The 9,815-nt window shown below is 49.9% G+C and overlaps 1 long non-coding RNA gene across 1 annotated transcript; it reads right to left on the minus strand.

Annotated features, from left to right (window-relative positions):
• Positions 1-592: 592 nt before the first annotated feature.
• Positions 593-5,166, minus strand: LOC119110842 (uncharacterized). Its single transcript, XR_005095563.1, has 3 exons — positions 5,119-5,166; positions 1,287-1,375; positions 593-691 (listed from the first exon to the last, which is right to left on the minus strand). It is a non-coding gene; the product is annotated as an uncharacterized LOC119110842 (long non-coding RNA).
• Between the last annotated feature and the right edge of the window lie 4,649 nt (positions 5,167-9,815).

The following is a 9,815-nucleotide window of genomic DNA, read 5'->3' on the forward strand; positions in this document are numbered from 1 at the left end:
AGGTCGCGCACTCGCAGCCCTTCACCCGACGCCCGGGCTCATCAAAACATGGGTCTCTTTGCTAACGCTTCGACGCTGGAGCTTGCATAAGTGTTTGTGGGCTCGCATTTGCCCGCGCAATCGACGGGCTTGACGCTGACGTCCGCCGCATCGGGCTGCCGTAGCGCTGCCCAACATACCAGCGGGCCCGTCTCACCCGCTCTCCGTGCCCACCCACTCCCCAGCACCAAGTAATGAGCACCACCCACTCATTACGCCAGCCTCTGAGCGTCACAGGCCCTCCTGGCCGCCACCCACCTCATTACGCCACTCTCTGAGCGCCACCAGGTCCTCCTGGTCGGCCACCCACCCATTACGCCACTCTCTGAGCGCCACCAGGCCCTCCTGGTCGCGCCACCCACCTCATTACGCCACCTCTGAGCGCCACCAGGCCCTCCTGGTCGCGCCACCCACCTCATTACGCCAGCCTCTGAGCCACCAGGTCCTCCTGGTCGCGCCACCGCTCCAGCAGCTGGGCCATGGCCTCTGAGCGGGCGGCGGGCGTGTCCAGCACGGGGGTCCAGCGTGACGGCGCTCTCGGACACGCGGAAGATGGATGCAGCGCCGACCAGCGGCAGCAGCTCGGCACGCACCAGGCCCACTGTGTGGCCAGCCACCACCAGCGGCAGCGTGCCGGAGCGCAGCCCATTATCTAGTGGACAATGGGACAACTGAGTTATGCCGCCCGGAGGAGGGCTGCTGGCTGATGGATAGACAATCTAGCAGGGAAGTTCTGCAGGGTAAGTAAATGGGGCTGAGCAGAGAAAATTGGCCTTACCTCTTTACAAAATTTTGGAAAATAGTGTTCTTTCTGGATTTCATCTACTTTATCCTTGGTATCTGCTTGGGTGGTGGGGGTGCAACACCTCATGCGGTGGGGCATATATGCCCTAAAACCCACAGATTATACAAACATGATTTATCTCTCCTGGACCATACTGCATGAGTGCCTTCATGTTTTTGAAACAAATTTGTTACAACTGTTATCAGCCAATACCTCATAATATAAATATTTCAGCCATGTATTCATTCTTCATCTTCACTGAAAGCAAGATCAATATAAAATGGCTGAACTAGGCACAATAAAACAACGTAATGAGCTGTGAACCGACCATGAGGCACCTAATGCACACGAATGTCCACATATAGGTACTGTGACAGACAGACATACAGGCATTGTGAAAAATTCACCGCCAAGCCGAATCTGCACCTTTCAGTGAATTGAGGAACCCAACACAAGAACTTACCTTCAAATAAAACACAATTGAATTTCCGGGCGAGTGCAAGAAATTTGCTCTTGTCCATTTTCACAGCCGGTCCGAAGTTCAGCGGACGCCTGGATAGGCACCGTGTTAATGACAGATCGCGAAACAACTGCTTGTAGCAGACAACCCACTTGACCCCGGGATGCTCGGGCCTAGTCTAGACGGGTAACGGCTACTTGCCCTTTTATACTAACAACAGCTGAACCCTCATTTATACGACCTGCGAAACACACGCACACGCACACGCACACGCACACGCGCATGCACACGCACACGCACACGCACACGCACACGCACACGCACATGCACACGCACACACACACACACACACACTTCCCCCTATCCCCCAGACGCACTCTTCAATCCCCGACAACATTGGACATCACAAACCAACACCCCACTTGTCACTCCCAACAACCCCCAGCTCTGAATACGGTACTAGCCAGGGTCCAAATCTAGTATAAGATGTGGCAGCAACGGCGCACATTTCATGATCACCCGATATAGTCCCATGTCAACACGAGCCCGAGTAGCCGCTTGGATACCCTTCGCTCGGGGGGGTGAATCAATATGCCCCCCCCCCCCTGAAATATCAGGAACTAAGAGAGCTAGAGACACTAAATTTACGGGATGTGTTGACCTGTACGTGAACTCACCTAGACCACAGTTCGAGGCTTCTAGGTCATGACCTTGGGGTGAAACAAGGTCAAACAAGGTAAAATTACAGGTTGGTTTCCAAAGGGCTTCAGAACCTGGATAACTGTTCTAAGCAAAAGTTCACATGTTCATATAAGGTCGGTGACCTTGTTTGACCTTCTGAAATTCATGAACAAAATCATACAAGAATTAATTGGGTTTTGCAATTGAATAAGCGACGAAGATTACGCTAGGCAGTAGGTTCCCAAAAACAAAATGTTGACCTTGGTCGTTCTATGTCAGTGACCTATTCCAACCTTTAAGAAGTTCATGTAAGGTGTATAATGCCGTTCCTGTTATCAATAACTATGAAATAAGCATCAGGAATGCCCCATACAGCAAGCCCTAGAGAAATAAAGCAGGCTGGTTTTAACATTGGCGTGACCTTCATACCTGACCATAGGCCAATGTAATTTTTTTATTCAATTGTTGTGTTACGTAAAAAGTATCTCAGAGATGTATGGCTTAGTCCAACACTCCGTAATTAGATAAGATTGAGCGATTCCCTCGAAACTGCCTTCGCTGAAAGCATGGCCTGACTTCGACCTACCATGGGTCATTGACCGTACAAGGTACATCTAAATTGTTCATGTCAGACGATCCGCTATTCAACTGTCCACGGCTATGCAAAACGGCTACGCTGCGCTGTTTGGAAACCTTCCGGAAAAACTTTCGGGGGGTCCCCCACTCGATCGCGTGTTAAAATGCAACTTTGCAGGTCACTGATTTTCTTAATTTTGAACATACATATGCATACAAAGTACATTTAAATGAAGCTTGAACAATTTTCTTTCAATTTCGAGGTCAGTAAGTGCGCCATGGCGCTCCTTTTCGAGCTATTGGGTAAAGCGTAGACTCATACCCACGATGCGATGGCTAGGCGTGGGACCGAATCTTGTCTCCGCCAACTCTTTTCAGCAAAGTTGAGACAGAAACAGAGTGAATACGGCCACTGATTGCCAATTACACTATTGACCATGAGCGAGCTTCTGAATATATATATATATATATATATATATATATATATATATATATATATATATATCCTACACATGTTGCCACTGTGCTGTGGAATATGTTTGAGAGTTAGCACAAGAAATATACCCGATGCGTTTTAATATCTATAAAGTATGCTTGATAGGTGTAATGCAGCTACCGGGCTACAGGCAACAACCTGTAGCAGAAGGCGCATAGCTTTATTGCTTCCGACGTATGAAACCATCGCGACAGTAGCCGCCCAAAGCCGGCCATACCCAGCGCAGCCGGAATTAGGACCAGGCACTGCGCTAGGGGTTTAAGTTGTGGTGCTGGCAACCACTGCTGCGCAGGGCTGACAGTGCCGCCTCACGGCCAGCACAGCAGCGATGACACGGCGACATTGCTGCTGCCTGCCGTCCATCGACGCTCCGGCTGTCCCGCCGACGGCGCCGTCTCAGACGCCACGGGATAGTGCGCAGTAAGGAACCGACGGTTTCTTCAAAAGAGGCGCCTGCACGAGTCACTGAAGTAGAACCAGCATAAACGGACTGCCACCGTGTCGCCGGTGCCGTCGCCTTTCCAATGCTGAGGTCCTGGTCATCAACCGATGTGCCGGTCGGAGGCTGGGGTAGTGTATGTGTTGGCCCGTCATGTTATGCCGAACTGTAATCATGTATCGATCGACTCGACTCGTGCGTCGCACACGTCCGCAGAAAGCTGTTACTGCCATACTGAATGCAAGGCACTGTGTCTGCCATGGTCTTTGAACAGCAAAATGTGCTAGCTATCTGTTAATGGCTCATGGGCAAATTGTGTGTCACAACTACAACTGATGATCTTGAACTCTGCAGAATCTCTCCTTCCCACCCACTGGACCCTGTGGATAGGTCTGCCATAAGTGGGATGCATGTTTCTCAAGTCTTGGGAATAGGGGCATAATTCTGCAAAATAAACTCAGATGCAAGTCCTGTATCCTGTATGGTCTAATTGCATAAGATTTGGCATAACTCACAAAGGTATTTTATCCTACCATCCACCGCAAATTCCAGGAACAATTTAAACCATTGCACCTGCCAACTACAATATTTGCTGGTTACACTGGGTGCATTTGTCAAGAAACAGGTCATGTAATAAAAGACCTTGGGTTGCAGACAAGTGCATCTGGCAATTGCATTTTGTGATGAAGTCATCCCCCCCCCTCCCCCACACAATGTTGACATGTACCAATAAATATTGGTTTGCCCTTCTCATATTGTTGCTTGAATGGTACAAAAGCTAAAGCAAAATTTAAACATTGCACAATGGCCACCTACTCAGGGCATCATTGATGGCAGTAGCTGGACTATTGGATAAATGAAACAAAACTACAAAATGAAAATACCACTTGGTCAAAATGAAGCGTTCCAATGTCAATGCGAAACTAGACTGCTTAGGGGTAAGGCATGAGATAGGACAAGCCCTCACCACAGCCCACTAATTATTGACCATATGCTTGTACTCCTGATCTGGAAAGCTCAGAACCTTGCAACTCCAAGCGAAGCTGAATCATCTACAAAATTCAACCATTTTTACATCAAATGACCTACCCTAAGCAGGCTGATAAATTCCCTCAGAGAAGTATCATAACATACACATGCATAGAAACATCATAAGAAATTGTCTCAATTATCTTCCATTGCCATTTATTTCCCAATGACAGATTCAAACATTATCTTGCAAAAGTAAGGAATCAGTATAATGGTACTTGGCCTATCTTGCAAGTGATAACATTTGTAAAGATAACAGTGTATTGCTATGTTTGCATGTGTTAGATACTGAAAGACCAATCATTAATAAGATAAAAATGGCTGATATATTCCTATTTCAGCTGAACAATACAATTTTCAGCTGCTACATTCATATAACTTAGAACACCCTGAACAACTGCTCATCATGCAGCGCTCAACAGCCAGTAGCCTATATATGCATACCTATATATTATACCATATATGTATGCCTATATATGCATGTCACACAGTTATAACTGACTCACTGCAATTAACTGGGTCACCGATCAATGATGCAGAATGATACAAGCGAGTCATAATGTGTAAAATAAGCCGTAATAGAGTGGGCACAGAACAACATATATCAGTCTTACCTAGATGCCTGTGAAACTGCTTCAAAACGACCCGACCCCGCAGCTTTTAGGTCTCCACCACCGCACCCAAGGTCGTACTTCACCGTACTTCGCCAAACATTGAGCGTTTTACGACTGATGAACGCAATTTCATGGAATCGCAACAACTACGCCAAAGATGCCGCCAGCTCAGTAACTGCCAACTTTTGGGTACAACATTCCAAATCTAGATTTGATTCCAATTCTGGTATACTTATAGTATGCTTCGATACCGTACTAGGCACACACTTTTGAGAAGCTAGTGCCCTATTCCCCTGCCCAAACTGGCTCATTCTTCCTTGCGGCGGTTTCTTTATGAGCACGGGCTCAGCGCTACCGCTTCCGCCCTGGTATGTAGTGGCGTTCCAAGACGGCGTTTCTGGGCTGGCGGGTGGAGAAAACGGTTCTAAAAAATATGAATGCTTAGTGTGATACGAGCCTTCGCCTGGCTGCACCAACCCACGAGAAGACCCTGTCTTTGATAATTTGCTGTTGGGTTAAGCGCAAGAAAGGGTTTCATCCGACAATTTGCGAAATCCTATAGCCATAAGTACAGAATTGTACGGAACTGGGCTATGGGATGCAAGAGCACGCCCCCCCCCCCCCCTCCGGCTTATGCGGACGTGACTTGAACACCAATTGTTCGGTATCGTTCGATTCGTTCAACACGCATCCGTCGGCTGCTGCTATATTTTGAGGTTTGAATATCGGGCCAGGAAGAGGACATACGCGTCCTCTCCTTGGCGTCGCTCGCGAGGACAACTGCCCCGGTTACCGGGCGGCGCGGCCCCGCACAGGACACGACACATGTGGCGCAGTTTCCGGGCTGGCCGTAGGGCCGGGGCCGCAGGGCCGGTAACTAAACAAAACAAATCTAAGGGAAACTCGACAGGGGACCGAGAAATGGAGAAAAAACAGAAGCTCAGAGACAGGACAGCAAAGCCGACATTTCACAAAAAAGGAAACCGTGTAAAGGCAGATTTGTACGGAACACCAATGACTGTTCAGTTTGGTGTCCAAATGACAGTTCGGCTTGATACCGAACTGACAATAATTGGTGAATGATACTTGTAAAGCGGATGAAAAGGTTGCCGGAATGATATTAAGCCGAGATGCTGCAATGACGGTGCAAAACGGTGGTGCGGCGCTCGTAAAAAGACTTCTTAAAAATTTAGTTACGCAAAACATTTCATCCACCATGGTGCGGTACGCTGCGCGTTTCGGCATGAAGCGCTGTGGGTTTCGGCACGGCGTGGGCGTTCGGCCGGACAACGACCAGTAGCACCTTGGGTGGCACGGGTCCAGGAGCGCAACCAGAGAGTTGGCAAGGGGGGGCACAGGGTTGACAAAGGGCCCGCTGTTAGTAAAAAAACACACACACACACACACACATTATATATAGATATATATATATATATATATATATATATTGCTATACGTTATAACATATAGCATATATACCTATTGTTACCCTTTATAACTGAAGTGGAGGTAAAAAAAACCGCAAGAATCAATTCTGCCTGACGTTTTTAAATTCAACGAACCGAAGAAGTCATGCATTAAATGACTGCATGACATAAATCGATGGTGCTTTTCGTCTTACGATAGTCTGGTGGACTGTTTTAAACCGATATAGGACGAAGAAACTTTGCCAGAGTTTTTTTCTGGATTTTACAGAGTTACTAGGGACCATGTGAATATAGATCATAGCTAAAATTGGTCAACATCTTTTATTGCCTTGATTAAGCCATGCTTGTCCTGCAAATGTTCAGCATTCAGGCAGAATCGATTGGGTGGTACAAATTTGTACGCAGGCTTGAACGTGCCCGCTCGCAATCTTACAAAAACCTCGACGCCAGGCGTTGCAGCCTCCTCAGGCCGCGCAGCATCGGCCCCGCGACCAACACTAGGCTGTAGCCTACAGGTGGACGAAAAAGATGATGCATTTGAAAGAAGTACCTTTGAGCGCTTTAGGACACAAAATAGCACATATAGAGATATTCCGGGTGCACATTTCACCTATGTCATTTTTAGATTTGATGATAATAAGAGGTTGGCTTGTACAACACCGCGAAATGGTCCTGGAATCTGGTGGTGAAATTGGAAGAGTAAGCTAAAATTTCTTTTTGTCTTGCTACTGTAGATGTTAAGCTGTCCGCAGGACAACCACACAATTGTAAAAAAATGATTTGCTCAGTGTAATCTTTGAACCGCACGGCTTGATTTTGAAAGGAATTTAGAGACATCATTTTGCGATGGTCGTTGTTGCGCGATCCTCTGGCCGATCCGGAACCCCGTAGAGGGATGCATCATATCGCATTGGTCCACTCCCTGACGCGGGGGCCTTCTGACCCGCGCAGCTTGACCCCGGACCGACGTATGAACTATCATTGACGCAACAACATCCCTGACAGCCGCAGGTGGTCAAATAATTGGCACATAGATCCGCGTTCGGCTTAACGGGCCCATTCTGCAGTTGGGTCGGAGGGACCAACGTTTGGTACGGGGGCCCTGACTGGCACAGCACCCTTCATTGCCTCAGCATGACCACTCATCAAATGTTTCATTAAATCGTCAGGAGGCCCCAACCAACGCGGGAGGCCCTTAGTCATTCGGGCTCCCGTCCCCGTCCCTGCTCGCAAATCTTCCCCTGGCCGATTCGAGGCCCTTTGTTGATACAGATACCCTGTTGGGCACTGTGGGCCCCTGAGCGATATAGAAGTCCCGACTGATGTAAATCGCCCGCCCGGCATTGTCCCCTTCTTGGGAAATGGGCCCCCAGGACTCAAATCAATTGGGAGGCCCACTGTTCGCTGTTCGTGACTTCTGGCCGAAGTAAAGGAGCGCTCTATCTCAGGGGTCCCTATGGGTGTCAGCCATCTGTTACTAACATCTGAGATCACTGCCCCAGGATCGGGCATTATTTGCCCCGGGACCACCGCCCCAGGATTGGGCATTATGTGTCCCGGGATCACTGCCTGCGGGATTATTTGATTGGGAGGTGGGTCCTCAGGACCATACCGACACGGAGCCAACTATGCGGTACTGGTGGTACCTGACCGAGACATGGGCCCATATCGATTTAAGGGGTCCCCGATCGGTGCACAGGGTCCCTGGCCGTTATTTGAGAGTCCGCCTTCATAGGCTGGGGCCTCCGAATCAGACTCCGACTAGCCGTTTGTGCCCTTAGACCCTGCAATCGGGCCCTTGATCATCGGACCCTCTTCGGCCCTCCTCAGTCACTGCCTGTGGCCGACTCGGGGCCCTTGCCAACACAGGGCCCCTGTAAGGGCTCTGTAGGGCCCCGACGAAATATAGGCTCGTGTCGACTCAGTGGGACCTTGACCAGTGCGCAGGGCCTTCTGACTGGCATTGGAGTGCCCGGCCCTACGGACCGAGGTCTCTAGATGCGACCTCCGGCCGGTCTTCCGGGCCCTTAATCGTAGGTTCCGAGGGCGCCGAAGGGCCCCGCGGAACCCATAGCGGGAGCACGTGCCTCCTGTGCCCCCCCCCCCCCCCCCGCTGCCTGCGTTACCGCACAGGCATTGCTGGGGTTCAGGGCATCGCTGTATGGAGGCGCCGCGCCCCTCGCCGGCACCGTCTGTCGAGCGATGTTCTAGCCCGTAGGCGACGGCGGGCGCCCCCTCCGATCTCTCCTGTTCGCGGGAATGACCGCCGTTGAGGCATGTGACCTCTTAACCGCGGGGCATGTGAAATCCGGAGCACAGATTTCGAGTCACTTCATGCTGTGGCGTCCCCGGAATAGGTCCTTAGCATGTTGGCAAAATTCACGAAGAATGGACTCTAAGACGCAGCATGGATTCTGCAATTTCTCCTGGGCAACGGAACAACTTAGCGCTGCAGCACCTCAGGCGACGTCTCAGTTTAACATATATTGTTAATTTCAGTTCGTCATACCCGTACCAGCCTAGTTCTGAGCACAAGGCCAATGCTGGATCGTCCTGGTTGACACCACAACTGGGTAATGACAGTACTTCAGTTAGCGGCAGCTCACTCGACGAAGAAGCACTAGGCAGCACCACAAACGGGATCTCACAGAATCCGAACCGGGATGGCGAGGCGCAAGCTGCCTGCGTTGCGGCCGTCACCTGGAAATCCGTCCCTATCGATATCGCGGGAAAGCTCAGAGGGCATGAGGGTGTCTGTTAAAGCGTCCTCTAATCTCAACATCGTTTGATTATGGTGTGCGCGTGCGTGCGTACGTGCGCGCGCGCTTGTGTGGGGGAGGTTCTCATGCGTCGTCATCGTTTGCATATAATCACGGAAGTATGGCAAGCTTTTAAGCAAATGTAGCATTACAACTTTACTAGTTCTATTATCGATGCGGGTCTCGCTCTTTAGACAGTGAGGACCGTGTAAACCGGCGGGCCAAATAATTATAGGTGACGATCTCTTATGAAATGCTCTCGGTTAGCAAATAACTCGAGCTGCTTTGCAAATGTGCACCACTTATCTGCCCGATCCGCCGCGTATCTCCCTCTTTCTCTGCGATTCGTGGCCGGCTAACCTGCGCGGAGCACGGCTGAGGCCCGCCGACAGTTTGTTATACTGATCTCTTTTCATAATACTCCAAACTTGCATTTCCATCGCGCCTCTCACCGGCTTAGCTGGGCGTATCCGTGTGTTTGCTCTCGGCGGGCGAGGGGCGATGTACGTCC

The sequence above is a fragment of the Pollicipes pollicipes genome, unplaced genomic scaffold (genome assembly GCF_011947565.3).
Source record: "Pollicipes pollicipes isolate AB1234 unplaced genomic scaffold, Ppol_2.1 Scaffold_7241;HRSCAF=8664_pilon_pilon_pilon, whole genome shotgun sequence".
Classification (NCBI taxonomy): domain Eukaryota; kingdom Metazoa; phylum Arthropoda; class Thecostraca; order Pollicipedomorpha; family Pollicipedidae; genus Pollicipes; species Pollicipes pollicipes.